Source organism: Rattus norvegicus, chromosome 4 (assembly GCF_021556685.1).
Source record: "Rattus norvegicus strain SHRSP/BbbUtx chromosome 4, alternate assembly SHRSP_T2T, whole genome shotgun sequence".
NCBI classification, from domain to species: domain Eukaryota; kingdom Metazoa; phylum Chordata; class Mammalia; order Rodentia; family Muridae; genus Rattus; species Rattus norvegicus.
Genome location: NC_141537.1, coordinates 140,056,805 through 140,072,274, shown reverse-complemented (window position 1 = coordinate 140,072,274; position 15,470 = coordinate 140,056,805). Strand labels below are relative to the sequence as shown.

Here is a 15,470-nt window from a genome sequence, read left to right as displayed (position 1 = left end):
AGAAAGGAACATAAATGCCTAGAGTCCACTCAATCATCCATTCAGCTGAGTACAATTTAAGTAGTCAGTTACAATGTAGCTAATTGTATGTAGAGCCTCAAGCATCCTTCAATGAAACTACATTGAGGTGTGTGTGTGTGTGTGTGTGTGTGTGTGTGTGTGTGTGTGTGTCAATTCCAATCTGTGTCCTTCTACAAGAAGTGCATTCTGAGTTATATTTAAGTACATAGTACATTATACTTGTGATAAAAAAAATTAATTTTGTTGGGTAACTATAAAAATGACCTACTTGTTTGCAAAAGCATATGTTGATACTTTAAAAGTAAATATCCAAGCACTGGTCCTGACACTTTAAACATGTGTGGAGTTAACTTTTTCCTGACGCTTTCTTACATATTTCAAATATGATTATGCCAAATATAACAAAATGTTACTTATGGAATAGGAAAAAAACGCCCTTCTATATTCATGGTAGATGAATCACAAGTATACCACCATCTGTTTAATTTGAATATGGTCAGTCACCAGCTGTATGAGTTGTCTGCAAAAGTTCAGTATATAATTTAAATTGGATTTCATCTCCTTACATAAAGTCACTAAGGCTCTACATTGTTTATAGCTTCAGAAACATTTATAGCATCAATAAATAACAACAGCATCAATATCACAATCCTGATCAAAATTCTTTGAGAGAATACTAAGATATCTCTTTGTCTCTGTCTGTCTGTCCATCTTCTCTCTCTCTTTTTTTCTCTCTCTCTCTTTCTCACACACACACACACACACACACACACACACACACAAACACATTCATAGAATTAAAGTAGAGATTATCCTATTACACAGTTAAGGTATGTTTTTATTAAAATGTGTTTTCCTTTGAATGCTCAGGTTCTTAAACAAGTTGTTAGCACGATATAATATTTCAATTATTTACTAGCCATATGATCCTCCTGAATTTGTTATTTAATAAAACATTTAATATTATCTATTCGTAAAATATAGAAACATAAATTACCCTGAAGTAGTTACATAAAGGTGTGGATGGAGCACAGCTGACAGATTAACAGAGCAGCTCACTTCCACACAGAAGCCCTATGGTTGAACCCATGACTAGGTAAGACTTGGCATAGTAGCACCTGACTCTAATACAGGCTGAAAATAGGAGAATGAAAAGCTTAAGGTCATCTTTACCTAGAAAGTATTCTGAGGTCACCCTGGGAAGCATGAGATCTAGTTTAAAACCAAACAACAGTAAAGGCGAGCAAGAAGAAGATGAGAGAAAACAGAGTGATTAAGGATTGATCTCATGGACTTCCTTCGCTATCATTACTAATGAAGGTCTCCACCTTGTAATGTACCATTCACTGTAATTGGCTAGAGTTTTGGAATCACCAATAATTAATTTCATACTAAGTCAATATGATTATTTTATAGCACTTGAACACAACAAAGAGAGTTTGAAGGTTATAAAGCAGGAATTCCTGACAGACGAAGTTAGTTTGTTGAGAATATCAGAAATGAAATAACTCATTCTTACTCCTGAACTCCATGAGAAGCATGGCTTTCAAATTAGGGTGACAGTGTGAGAAGTAGCCATATATCCTTGTTTGTAAAGCCACTAGCATTTCAGGTCAGGTGTTTTGTAGCTTTGTATTCTTAGATTGATATAATTTTGCCAGCCATATGCTTCCTATAGCCCTTCTCACATCAGCTAGTTCAAAGTTTTATATGACACAAGTAAATGACTGGACATAAGAAAAAGTTCCCTGAAAGCAAGATTTCTAGAAGGGGGTACAGAGGCCTGATTTGTGCCTAAAAGTCCACAAATTGTGTGTGTGTGTGTGTGTGTGTGTGTGTGTGTGTGTGTGTGTGTCTGTGTGTGTACCAGCTCTCCTGAAAGGAAATGTTCATGTACCAATTTTCCTGGGCAATTAATAAAACCACAGCCAGGTATATGATAAAAACTGTCATATTTTCTATTTTTCTTCTATGAGTGAATGCATATTCATGTGTGAGGTATGAATGTGTGAGAATGTACAGGTACACTTATGTGTGCATACATGGAGGCCTAAGGACAACCTCAGGAGCCATTTCTATGCTTTAATTAACCCTTTCTCCTCCTTCTCCTCCTCCTCCCCTTCCTCCTCCTCCTCCTCCTCCTCCTTCTCATCTTTCATTTTCTCTTTAGAGGTAGGGTTTGTTATTGGCCTTGAAGTTGCCAAGTAAATAAGTCCACTGAGCAGTGAGCTTCAGGAATCTAACTTGCCAGGAGTGTGTGCGTGCGTGCAGGCCACCATGCCCTGCGAATATTATGTGGCTTCTGGGAACTCATGTCAGGCCTTTACATTTGCAAGCCAAGCACTTTACTGACTGAGCCATCTCCCTGGGGGCATTGCTTTCATTTAGTATTTCAGAGAGTATTTAATAATGAAAAAGAAAAAAAGAATTCTTGATGTCATATGGCTTGCTGTCAAAATGAAACGACTAAGGGCATCAAACTACCCACACAAAGCAAAGGAAGAAATCTTCAATTGTAGCTAAGCTGTAAAGGATATTTTTGGAAAATTCTTTTACTGAAATCCAAGCATTTCAGGATGACCGTGTATTTTAAATTTCTCAGACACATGTTTTATCCATTATTTGTTTCTGTCACAGTGTTTACCATCATTTCCCAATCACACCTTTTATGATAGGGAAGGATGGCTTTTGTCTTACTTGTCAGTTTGAATTAATACAACCTGGGACATAATAGGTGCTCAATAAGTGTGCTCGACCTATTAACGTCTCCAACTTGAGACAAAGGGCTGTGTTTTAAGAATGAGTACTATTCTGTGATGTATTTTTGTATACTCTGTTCTCTCAAGGGCACTTCTCATGATGCTGAATTTGGTCCTGAGAAGAATAACAATCAAGAATTGTTTATTTAGTCCTCATTGAAAAATACGTTGAAAAGCTATTCACATTAGAAAAAGCTGTTTAAATATAACTTTCCATCTTAAGTGCCAGCATGGGCAGAGGTGAAGCAGTAAGGTTCACACCTATTTAAATTCCTTTAGATTCAGGATTTCTTATTTTTTCATGTGGGAAAGGAATTACTCTTGTTCTTTCTGATTGGCTAACTGTAGATATGGAAAAGGAAAGATGTAGCACCTCCTCGCTTGTAGAGAGATTTTAAGCCAGCAATGTGGCTTCTCTGGCAAGGTCTGTCTGATCATGTTGGAACACACGCACACCTTAGGACACCAGTTTACTTACTCTGGCTGGAATAAAGACACGCCTTTAGCATATATCTTTAATCCCAAACAAGGACACCTCATTGAGGAGGCAACAAAGTGACTCAGAGAAAGATTTGGAACGATGAGTCAGAGATGAGGTACACCCAGCTCTCATAAGAACAAACAGGAAAGAGAAGTCACTCCAGAGCAGTGCAGGGAGAGAGCTGAGTTGAGTTCCTCCAGTTCCACTCAATTTGTGCAGGCAGTACAGTCAGAGCAGGTCAGTTTGTGGAGTTCACTGGCAGCTTTTCCAAGCAAAGCAATTCAGTCAAACGCCAAGCGTGGCCAATTTGAATCAGTCAGTTAGAGAGGCCTTTGAGCCAGAATAGCTGAGTTGATTCAACTAGCCAGAGAACAGAAAGATCTAGAAAGTGTGACTTTATTCAGCAGTAAGTCTCAGAGGCTGAAAACATCTAGGCCTACCCTAGCAGATGGAGGCTGTAAGCAAAACCTTCAGGGTCCAGGCTTGTAGAAGATTAGATTGTATGGAGGCTAGAAGCTTCCAGGCCTAGGTCTAGGGATAGTTAGAGAGAAATGCTCTGGAGCCTAAGTCATGTATTCATGTAACATAGATATGGTTCTTATCTCATCCCACCCTCTAAGGAAATAAAAGCAATATTTACCCTCAGTTTTCTTAAGCTCGGGTGTTTCAGACTTAAAATAAGGTTAATAATGATATTTCTAACTTACAGAGCGATGAAGGAAACGACAGACAGGTGGAATACTCAACAATATATACAGATAAACCCTAGCTATATCAATTATCATTAAAATTATAAAACAATTATTGCTTTCTAGATTTTCTCCACGCTTTAACCTGTTTCCTTTCAAGCAGTTAAGCTTTAGCTATGTTTTTACCATGAAGTGAAAAGGTCATCTCTGCAAATGGCCTGAATGTGTTGGGGACAAGGCTCGGGTGACAGAGAGTTTGCCTTAAGTGCTCAAAGCTTAGGGCTTGATCCTCAGTACTGCATCCACAGATCACAATGACACATGCACTCACTACCACTACATGAGAGAAAGAGGCCAGAGGATCAGAAGTTCAGTGCCATTCTCCAATACTCAACAAATTGGAGCTCATCTTGCAGCAGATGAGAACCTGGCTCAAAGCCAAAATGAAACAAACAGACAAACAAATAAAAACAGATAGGAAACTGATGAAAAGTTGACAATTTAATGGACAGATGAATCTCTTATGAGGAAGACTGTATAGACTTTTCATACAGATGTATGTATAAATGCAGTAGGAAATTCTAGAATACCAAAACAAAGCAAAACCCTAAACCTCCAAGGTTACTACAGAACCTCCAGCAATGTGGCATTGCTGGACAAATCATGTCACTGTGAGGTCCACCTTTGAGGTCTTCTATGCTCAAGCTATCCCCACTATGGAACATAGTCTCCTGCTGCCTGGGGATCAAGGTGTTGAACTCGTAGCTCCTTCTCCAGTACCATATCAACCTGCATGTTTCCATGCTTCCTGCCATGATGATAACGGACTAAACCTCTGAAACTGTAAGCTGATCACAACTAAATGTTGTTCTTTACAAGAGTTCCCGTGGTCTTTGTCTCTCTCCACAGCAACAAAACCCTAACTAAGACTGTGTCCCATAAGACACGGGATGAAACCAGCTCTGGAGACAGAACTGAATTTAAGCTTCAACAAGAAATTGCTTCATAAACACAATCAATTTGTATTATATCTTACATATCAACTCGCTCAACTCCTAAAAAGACCAAGATTAATAACTCTAAAGGCACCTTAAAAAAGACACCGTGAGAAGATATGAAAACACTCTAACCCAAGTAAATGTTTAATAAATGATAGTGTTGTTATTAATATAGCTGGTGCATGAATGGGTAGAATGAAGGAGCGAAAAAGGTTGCCATTCAATATCTATTCGTATTCTAAAAGGACATTTTACTTAAAGGTCTTTTCCTATGTCTATCCTCTTTTGCTTAGGTTATTGATGGCATTTTCTATCACTGAATCAGCAGGCATTTCACATGGGTATTTATTTCCTTCACAGGTAGTTAAAACCCAACCTGAATTCTCCATGGGAGGTAAAGGTCATGCAGACTTTAAATTATCCATGCGCATTTCTGGAATTTCCATTAGCTTTGCTTGACATAATTTACTATTAACATCAGGGTTATTAAACTAATACCAAGCAAGAGATTACATTTCAATGCAGTTTTCAGTGGGAAGTGGAATGCATTTCTAATCATGCTGTCTAGCTACAAGCAAACAAATGGTGACTTGATTATTTTACCATTATCACAATGAATAATATCAACCACTGAGATCACTAATGGGTTCCCACACACACACATTCAAAGTAAACACTACAACATGATGCGTAACCGGCTTTCCGGTTATTAAGAGATAATCACATCCTTGGGACTTTCACTGGGCACAATAAGTGGCACCATTAGACTATGGCTATATCTTGATAACAAGGGTTCCTGCAGATTCCACAACGTGAGAAAAAGCCATTACCTTAGGGAAAATGTCTTATTTATTTTGCTGAATCATAAAGCTGACAGTTTTAACTAACAAGCAGTAGTATTCCTGACAAGACAGTTACAGTTTCCCTGCAGAGTACTCAGGCACCATCGCCTACAAGGGTATGGCATAAATAGCCATTTTTGAAGATTAATTATTGGGATTATTCACTATGAGTTAATAGGGCCGGGTAATATTTAAGGGCTCAGAAATTAGTGAGTTTATTTAAGGCTCGGGAACAGCAATGAAAATGGACCAGGACTTGTAAGGTTAAAATGTGAGATTCTGAGGCCTCACCCTCATATGTTAGGACAGTTCATCTGAGAGACTAAGACAGACCTTTCAATCTCGGTGTGGTCCTAGGAGAACCAATCAGTATTATCTGAACAATCAACAATGAAATATGATTTGTAATTCAGTTAACAGGAACAATAAAATGCCATGAGAATTTGGTGCTACTCTGTAGGCAAGAAAAGGCATGGGCATAACATGCAGGTTTTATTTGAGGATATTTAGTAGAGAACTGTCATCACTCAAATTACCGAGAATGTTGGTATTGTCTAATGTCTCTAAAGTAAGACAGAAGTTAGGCTTCTCGAGTCTTATCTTTGTAATTTAGAAAATTTGTAAATAAAGTTTGTTGCTGTGGAAACTGAAGAAAACACTGAAATTGACTGCATTCTATGACACCCCATGTCTACAAAGTCAGGACAAGTTGTTAGATCAAATCCTGGTTAGGCACTCCTCTAATTACCTTAAATGTCACATACTCACACACAGACACACACACACAGACACACACACACACACACACACACAGACACACACACACACACACACACAGACACACACACACACACACACACACACACACACACACACTCACACGCACATTAAATAAATACAAACAAATGCCAGAATCTGCTTTGGAGCTATTTGAAAGTTATTTTCTAGAACGACTAGGTGTAAAGTTGCATTTGATAATACAGACCTTTAGTCCAGGCATATGGGACGCAGAATAGGAGAATGGCCAGTTATAGAACAGCCTGAGATATTCAGATGGAGGAGAGGGAGAAAGAAATAGTGTAGAAAAAGCCCATCATCATTCTAGTCAATGACCACTGCACATCTCAAAAAAATGTGCGCAATCTATATGTGGGCAAAGGAATAGTGCTAACTGGGGAGGCACCAGTGAACTGACAACTGCTGGCTTGGCTAGTAGAATATATGATAACTCATTTCTTCTGATGCCAGAGTGATGGCTTCTATGCACTTGGACATTAAACCCTTCTGCAGTTATCAATGATATTTGGAGAGATTACTAGTAAAACCTGAAAATGTTACATGAATATATAATTTCCTTTATGTGAGAATTTATTTATATTATGTGAGAATTAATTTCTATTCTGTGAGAGACCTCACTTGCAAATCTCTAAGAGAGAGTACTATTCCAGAAATATATGTATCATGAAAGAAAAATTCTCAAATTTATCTGTAATAACTAAAAACCCAGGACATAAAAAAAACATTCTCAACAGTAAAAAAATCTCTCATGGGGGAATCACCATTCCTGACCTCAAGCTATACTACAGAGCAATATTGATAAAAACTGCATGGTAGGGGCTGGGAGATGCCTCAGTGGTTGAGAACACCGACTGCTCTTCCTGAGGTCCTGAGTTCAAATCCCAGCAACAACATGGTGGCTCACAACCATCTGTAATGAGATCCAATGCCCTCTCCTGGTGTGTCTGAAGACAGCTACAGTGTACTTATATACAATAAATAAATCTTTTTAAAACCTGCACGGTATTGATACAGATATAGGCAGGTAGATCAATAGAATATAATTGAAGACCCGGAAATGAACTCATATACCTATGGTTACTTGAACTTTAGCAAAGAAGCCAAAACTATCCAGTAAAGAAGGAAAGCATTTTCAACAAATGGTATGGGTTCAACAGGCAGTCAGCACGTAGATAAATGTGAAATGAGCCATTCTTATCTCCTTGTTCAAAGCTCAAGTCCAAGTGGATCAAGGACCTCCACATAAAACTAGATACACTGACATTAATAGAAGAGAAAGTGGTAAAGCACCTTGAACTCATTGGAAAAGGGGAAATTGTGGGGATCGGGTGTGGCAGCAGTCCCAAGATGGCGCCCGGGACTGCAGCTAAGTCTCATGACTAGCGCCTGACTTTCTCACACCCCTGAAACTAGCCACATCCATTGTGAGAGCTGCGCAGGCGCACCATGACGCAATATCCGAGATATAAGGGAGTGTGCTTGGGGGCTGAGGGGGAGAGAAGAAAAAGAAAAAAAAGATTCCTGTTCTCGTGTGGTAAGGTTCCTGAGAAGAACGCTGTGTTGTCGCTCCTTTCTGCGGGACGGAGACGAAGGAAATTTTCCTAAACAGAATACCAATGGCTGATGCTCTAAGTTCAACAATTGACAAATGAGACCTCATAAAATTGCAAATCTTCTGTAAGACAGAGGACACTGTCAGTAGGACAAAAATGGCAACCAACAGATTGGAAAAAAATCTTTACCAACCCTACATCTGATAGAGAGCTAATATCTAAAATATACAAATAACTCAAGAAGTTAAACTCCAGAGAAACGAATAGCCCTAATAAAAATGGGGTACTAAGCTCAAAATTCTCAACTGAGGAATCTCAAATGTCTGTGAAGCACTTAAAGTAATGTTCAGCTTCCTTAGTCATCAGGGAAATGCAAATCAAAAAAAACCCTGATATTCCACCCCACACCAGTGAGAATGGCTAAGATCAAAAACTCAGGTGACAGTAGATGCTGGCAAGGATGTGGAGAAAGAGGAACACTCCTTCATTGTTGGTGGGATTGCAAGCTGGTATAACAACTCTGGAAATCAGTCTGGAGGTTCCTGAGAAAATTGGTCATTTCTACCTGAGGACCCAGGTATATCACTCCTAGGCATATACCCAAAAGATGCTCCAACATATATCAAAGACACATGCTCTACTATGTTCATAGCAGCCTTATGTATAAATGCCAGAAACTGGAAAGAACCCAGATGTCCTTCAACAGAGGAATGGATACAGAAATGTGGTATATTTGCACAATGGAGTACTACTCAGCTATCAAAAACAATGACTTCATGAAATTCAGAGCCAAATGATGGAACTTGACAATATCATCCTAAGTGAGGTAACCTAGTCACAAAAGAACACATATGATATGTACTCACTGGTAAGTGGATATTAGCTTTTAAAAAAAGGCTCAGAATACCCACAATACAACTCACAGACCATAGGAAACCTAAGAAGGAAGACCACATCAAAGTGTAGATGCTAGAGCCCTACTAACTACTCAGAAGGGGGAGGAAAATAATCTCCAGAAGTAGAGGGAGAGAGAATCTGGGAGGGAGAGAGGAGGGGGAGTGTACAAGGGCCCTGGTTCAGATACAAGAGAACGTAGGAGAAAAGTACAGAGGGTCAGGGATATGAAAGTATGTGGGGAACTGGGGTAGCTAATAGAAAGTCCCAGATACCAGGGACCACAAAGTAGCTGAAGTACCCAACAAAGGCAAGGTAGAGCCTGGGAGACCATCTCCATTGGATAGGCACGGCCCCCGTTTTAGGGATGGGGCCACACACCTACCTCAGAAAAAAAAATTCAGAATTTCTCCAGTCAAAGGAAATTCAGGGACAAAGAGTAAAGGCCACCAAGAGACTTCATCACATAGGGATCATCCCATCTGCAGACTCCAAGCCCAGATACTATTGCTGATGCCAAGAAGAGCTTGCTGACAAGAGCCAGATATGGGTGTCTCCTAAGAAGCTCTGTCAGTGCCTGACCAATACAGATGCTGAGGATGCTTTCAGCTAAACATTGGACAGAGCATGGGATCTCCAGTGCAGGAATTAGGGGAAGGACTGAAGGAGCTAAAGGGTTTGCAAACCCATAGGAAGGACAACAATTTCAACCAACCACACCCCCCAGAGCTCCCATGGAGTAAGCCACCAACTAGAGAATACACATGGAACAGGCCATGGCTCCAGCTGGATATGTAGCAGAGGATGGCTTTATCTGGCATCATTGGGAGAAGAGCTGCTTGGTCCTGTGGAGGCGGTATGCCCCAGGGTAGGGGGCTGAGGTGGCAGTGGGAAGGAAGTGGGGGGAGAACCCTCATAGAGGCAGGGGGTGATGGAAGGGGATAGGAAATTTGTGGAGGGGAAACTCGGAGGAGGAATACCATTAGAAATGTAAACAAATAAAATTACCAATAAAAATATGAAAAAAATGCATCATACTTCAATAGTCAGTGACCTGTATTTGCACTGTGGGTCATAGGTTACTAGTCTCAAAATATCTATGCTTCAAAGGTGAAGAGAGCCATCACTGAGTTTTTAGTTTGTATAACAAAAAAGGAAAAAAAATTTACTTCTCTAAATTAACAATCATCAAATTAATGTGGATTTTCAGGAAAGTAAAATTACTTTTGATTAGTATTATTGGGATATATAGGTTTTATCACTTCTTGAATTTCCATTGAAGAAAACAATCATGTTTAGTAAAGGAAAATTTTTTTTCTTTCTCCTTGATAAACCACACAAGGAATGTCAATGTGTTGGCAGTGTATAATACCAGAAAATGTAAATTTCCAGGTTTCACCATAATCAACAGGAACTTGGCACAGGTAGAATGACAGCCCATCTCCCTGTGTTTCCCAGTCATCTATTATGCCAATTTCTGGCATTCCACAACTGTCATATAATGGGATATGATATAAAATATACTGAATATTTAAAATTTGATATTTCCTATAAGTACTTGTAATTTATTTGACAGCTGTTTTGTTGAGTAGGAAAAGAATATTGCACCCATATTTCTGTACAGCAAATGGAAGACAAACAAACTAAATGTACTTTTGTAGAGTCAAGATCGCTCCGTGAGAGTGACTCATAGAACCACGACACTGGGCAAGTGGGTGATCACACAACCACTTTCTTCTGGACTCCAAGGGTACCAAGCATTTATGTGGTATGCAAATATACATTCAGGCAAATACCCATACATATTAAAATAAAAATAAGTATATATTTAAGAACAAAGAATGCGATCCAGCAGTTTCTGTAGCCAATAGCAGAATTTTTTGATGTAACATACCTGTCGTACATACCCATCAATTTATATATTTGTGTATTTATTACAGCAAACTTATAGCCAACCTTAAATTAATTGAGAGATACTCAAAGCAATTTCACTAAAATAAGGGACAAGGTAATATTGTCATGTCTCCCCATTTATATTCAATTTACTTAAAGTTTTAGCTAGAGAATAAGACAACAAAAGGAAATGAAGGGGGTACAAATTACAAAGGGCCAAGTGTCTTTATTTGTAGATGATATGGTAGAATACATATATGACCATAAAACTTCCACAATGGAACTTTTCCAGTGATAAACACTTTGAGCAAAATGACTGGATACAGATTAACTAAAAAGATAGGTAGATAGATAGATAGATAGATAGATAGATAGATAGATAGATAGATAGATAGATAGATAGATGATAGATAGATAGATAGATAGATAGATAGATAGGTAGAGAAAGCAAGCAAGCAAGCAAGCAAGCAAGAGAGAAAGAAAGAAAGAAAGAAAGAAAGAAAGAAAGAAAGAAAGAAAGAAAGAAAGAAAAGAGAATTTTAGTACCCTCCTATACATAAATGACAAACTGACTGAGAAGGAAATCAAGGAAACAAGCACCTTCCATAATTGCTCAAATATTTTAAAACATCTTGATATTACTGTAACCAAGCAAGTGAAAGAGTTGTATGATAAAAACTTCAAGTCTTTGAAGAAAGAATTTGAAGAAGATACCAGATGGAAATATGGAATGATCTCTCCTGATCATGGATTTGCACGATTAATATAGTAAGAAATTCTTTTCTACCCAAAGCAATCTTACAGATTCAATGCAGCCACCATCAAAACTTCAACACAATACTTTACAGAACTTGAAAAGACAATTCTCAGCTTTATATAGAAAAACAAACAAACAAACAAACAAACAAAAAACCCAGGCTATCTAAAACAATCTTGAACATTTTTAAAAGACCTAATAAAGGTATTACCATCCATAATTTCAAGTTGTACTAGGTATAATAATAAAACCTGTATGATATGGACATAAACAGATATGTTGATCAATGAAATAGAACTGAAGAAACAGACATAATTTCACATACTTATGGAAACATTTTCACATACTAATGAAAACCTGATTTTTGATCAAGAAGTTAGAAATGCACACAAGACAAAAGAAAGCATCATCAACAAATGGCACTAGTCAAAATGGATTCCCCCATGTAGAAATGTGTAAAAAGATCACTGTTCATCACTCTGCAGAAAGCTCAACTCTAAGAAAATAAAAGACCTCAACATAAAACTAGATACCAGATACACCAAACCTGATAGAAAAGAAAGTGGGGAATTGCCTTGAATGCATAGGCACAGGAGATAACTTTCTTAACAGAACACCAACAGCACAGGCATTAAGATCAACAATAAATAAATAGAATCTCAGGAAACTGATAAGCCTCTGTAAGGCAAAGGACCAAGTCAATCAGATAAATCAACAGCGTACAGATTTTGAAAAGGTTTTCCCTAAGTCTACATGCAGTAGAGGACTAATAGTCAAAATACACAAAGAACTCAAAACTATATATAGAACAAACAAAATCATCCAATTAGATATCAGGTACAGATCAACAGAGGAATCTCAAATGGATGAAAAATACTTAAAGAAATGCTTAACATTCTTACCAGAAATGGTACGTTTACACAATGGAGGATTACTCAATTCTAAAAAAATTAATTAAATTAATGGAGGCAAAGGGGTGGAACCAAAAAAAATATCATCCTGTGTGAGATAACCAAGATGCAGAAAGAGTAACATGGTGTGTATTGACTAATAAATGGATATTAGCTGCGGACTAAATAATAATAAAGCTACAATCCACAGATCCAGAAGGTCTAGTTAAAGAGGAGGGTTACAGTAAGGAAGCATAAATCTTTGTGGGAAGGGGAAATAAAATATATATTTATGGGTGGTCTGGGGTAGGTGGAGAGCTACCTACCTGTGGGGGTAAGTAGAGAGAGAAACTGCTAGGAGAAACAGCTGGAAGTTGGGGCATTTGGCAGAATGGTGTTAAAACAGTGTATTAGAAACTTCTGAGAATCTATGAAGGTGATCCTAGTGAGGACTAGTAATCAAAGATGCTGAGTCAGAAGAAGCCATCTTGGTAGTCAGGCAAAGCTTGCAGTGTTAAGACTACGTTGTATTTAATTCAGTTCTTAGATAACGTGGTCCCATGATAAGTCCTAAACAACCTAGGTAAATGGTTACTCAATCTCTCTGCCTCTCTCTCTCTCTCTCTCTCTCTCTCTCTCTCTCTCTCTCTCTCTCTCCCTCTCTTCTCTATCTCTATCTATCTATCTATCTATCTATCTATCTATCTATCTATCTATCCATCCATCTATCAATCTCTTCCCATTCTCTTCACTACCCCTTTCCTATTTGAAGTAGTTTTAATAACAATGGGTAAATAGTCTTCTATATTTGAGAAAATGATCTACAATTGGTAAAACAGTTTGGGAAGGACTAAAAGGTCTGGCCTTGTTGGAAGAGGTATGCCTCTGATGTAGGAATTTGAGGGTTCAAATACTCAGAACTTCCCTATTATCTCTCTTTATCTCTGTTCCTCATCATTGTTGTTTCAACATGTACATTTTCAGCTACTGCCCTTGTATCTGTCTGTCTGTCTTGCCTTTCTGTCTGCTGCCATATCACCTACTATAATATTGTTGGAATAATTAGCCTCCTCTTTAAATGATTTATTTTGTAACTTGCCTATGTCATGTTATCCCTTTTTGGTAACAGAAGAACTAAGACAATCTGTGCTGGTTAGTTTTTTTAACTTGACAAACTCTAGATTCACTTAGGAAGAACATCTCAAAGAAGTACTGTGAAGGTTAGGTTTGCCTGTGGGCAGTTCTGTAGGGTATCATCTTCATTACATTAGTTGATATCAGAAGACGTGGTTACCATTGGTGGTACCATTCCCTAGGCATGTTATCCTAAACTATATAAAAGATCTGAGAGTACATTGAATATTAGCATTTTTGTTTCATTCTATTCCTCTCTGCCACTTGACTATGGAAGCAAAGTAACTTTCCCAGAATGAAGGGTTGTAATTTAGAACCGTGAAACTTTCTCTATTTAGGTGGTTTTTTTTCCAGGATATTTCATCATAGCAACAGAAGTGAAACTCAGACTCATCTACCTACATATCCACTTATCCACCTAACTATAATATTTTCCACTGTACAGATACAAGATATATTAATCACATATCCCTATAATTACTACCTTGTCATGCCAAAGGCAATCTGAGTTAAGTCTATAATATATCTAATACTGTCACTAAGCTGTTACACTCCTAGCACGTAAAAACCTCATTGTAAAGTAGGGATACATGTCTATCTTCCTGTTATCCAAGTTATAGGCAATCAGAGTTAATAGAGAATTAAGACTATCTATAACTAATCAGTTATACCTATATCTAGGATATAACTAGAGAGTTATATCCTGTCTAGTCCTTTTACTACACTGTTATGATCAGTGGTCCATCCCTTTTTGCAATTCTGTAAAAGAAAGAAATCCCTTTTGTTTTGGGATGGTTATTCGATCTCTTTTTTCAGCTTCCTTCTCTGTCAGTAACCAGACCTAAAAACAGATATTTCATGAGAATCTTTCTTAAGGTTCATCTTAATTCTGTATTATTTAAAATATTATTAAAATACTGTTTGTATTATTTAAGATACTACCATTTACCGTCTATATATTTTATAATCAATATTCATGGGTTTTAAAGAGATTAGCATAATATTTTTTTGCTTAACAACATAAGGACTAATTACATAGTGAAGTATTTTGGAAGCAAAATATCTGAAATACATGGAGATTGTGAATTATGACCTGGTTTTCTTCCCTAAAGAAGAGATTTACTGCTTGAAACCTTATGTGCCATGTGAAGTATGAAACAATTCTAAAACAAATCTTCAAGATCAGTATGCGTTCCAGTGTTGTTGACTATTTTGTTATTACCCTGAAGAATGAAATAGCAACTATACAGCATAAAAAGGGATAAAAGAATAATATTTTACAACTTCCTGAATTGAGCTACATACACAATAATTTCCAGGATTGATTTCCTGCCTAATTTTAGAGCAAATAGCCATCAATTTAAAAATCCTTGCACAAGACCACAAAGAATGCAAATATTTCTTTCTCTTTGGGGAATTTGTTTCCCCCTTTTTAAAAGAAACTGAGCACTTTAAAGGTACATACACATGAAATTTTCCTATATCATTATTGTCTGGTAGTTAGTTAGAAATGAGTAGTCTTGAAGGTCATTGCAGATGGACCCCCTCTTGTACAATCAGAGTTTTGGGCATTACCTCCTGCTATATGTTAACATATAATTTTAAACATATATAATAAAGAAATGGAGCAGTACTATAATAGGCTCCTCCTCAGGACCTGAAATACTGTAGGAACGGCTGGGGTGAGGTGCAGGTAAGAGGGCTTTGATGTGTATTAAGAGAATGCTATTTCCTCCTGCAAAGCATGGCTATTCTTGTAGA

The 15,470-nt window shown here is 37.7% G+C and overlaps 1 protein-coding gene across 4 annotated transcripts in view; it reads right to left on the bottom strand.

Moving 5' to 3' along the window:
* The window catches only part of Cntn4 (contactin 4), a 993,738-nt gene that overhangs the window by 760,774 nt on the left and 217,494 nt on the right, over positions 1-15,470 (bottom strand).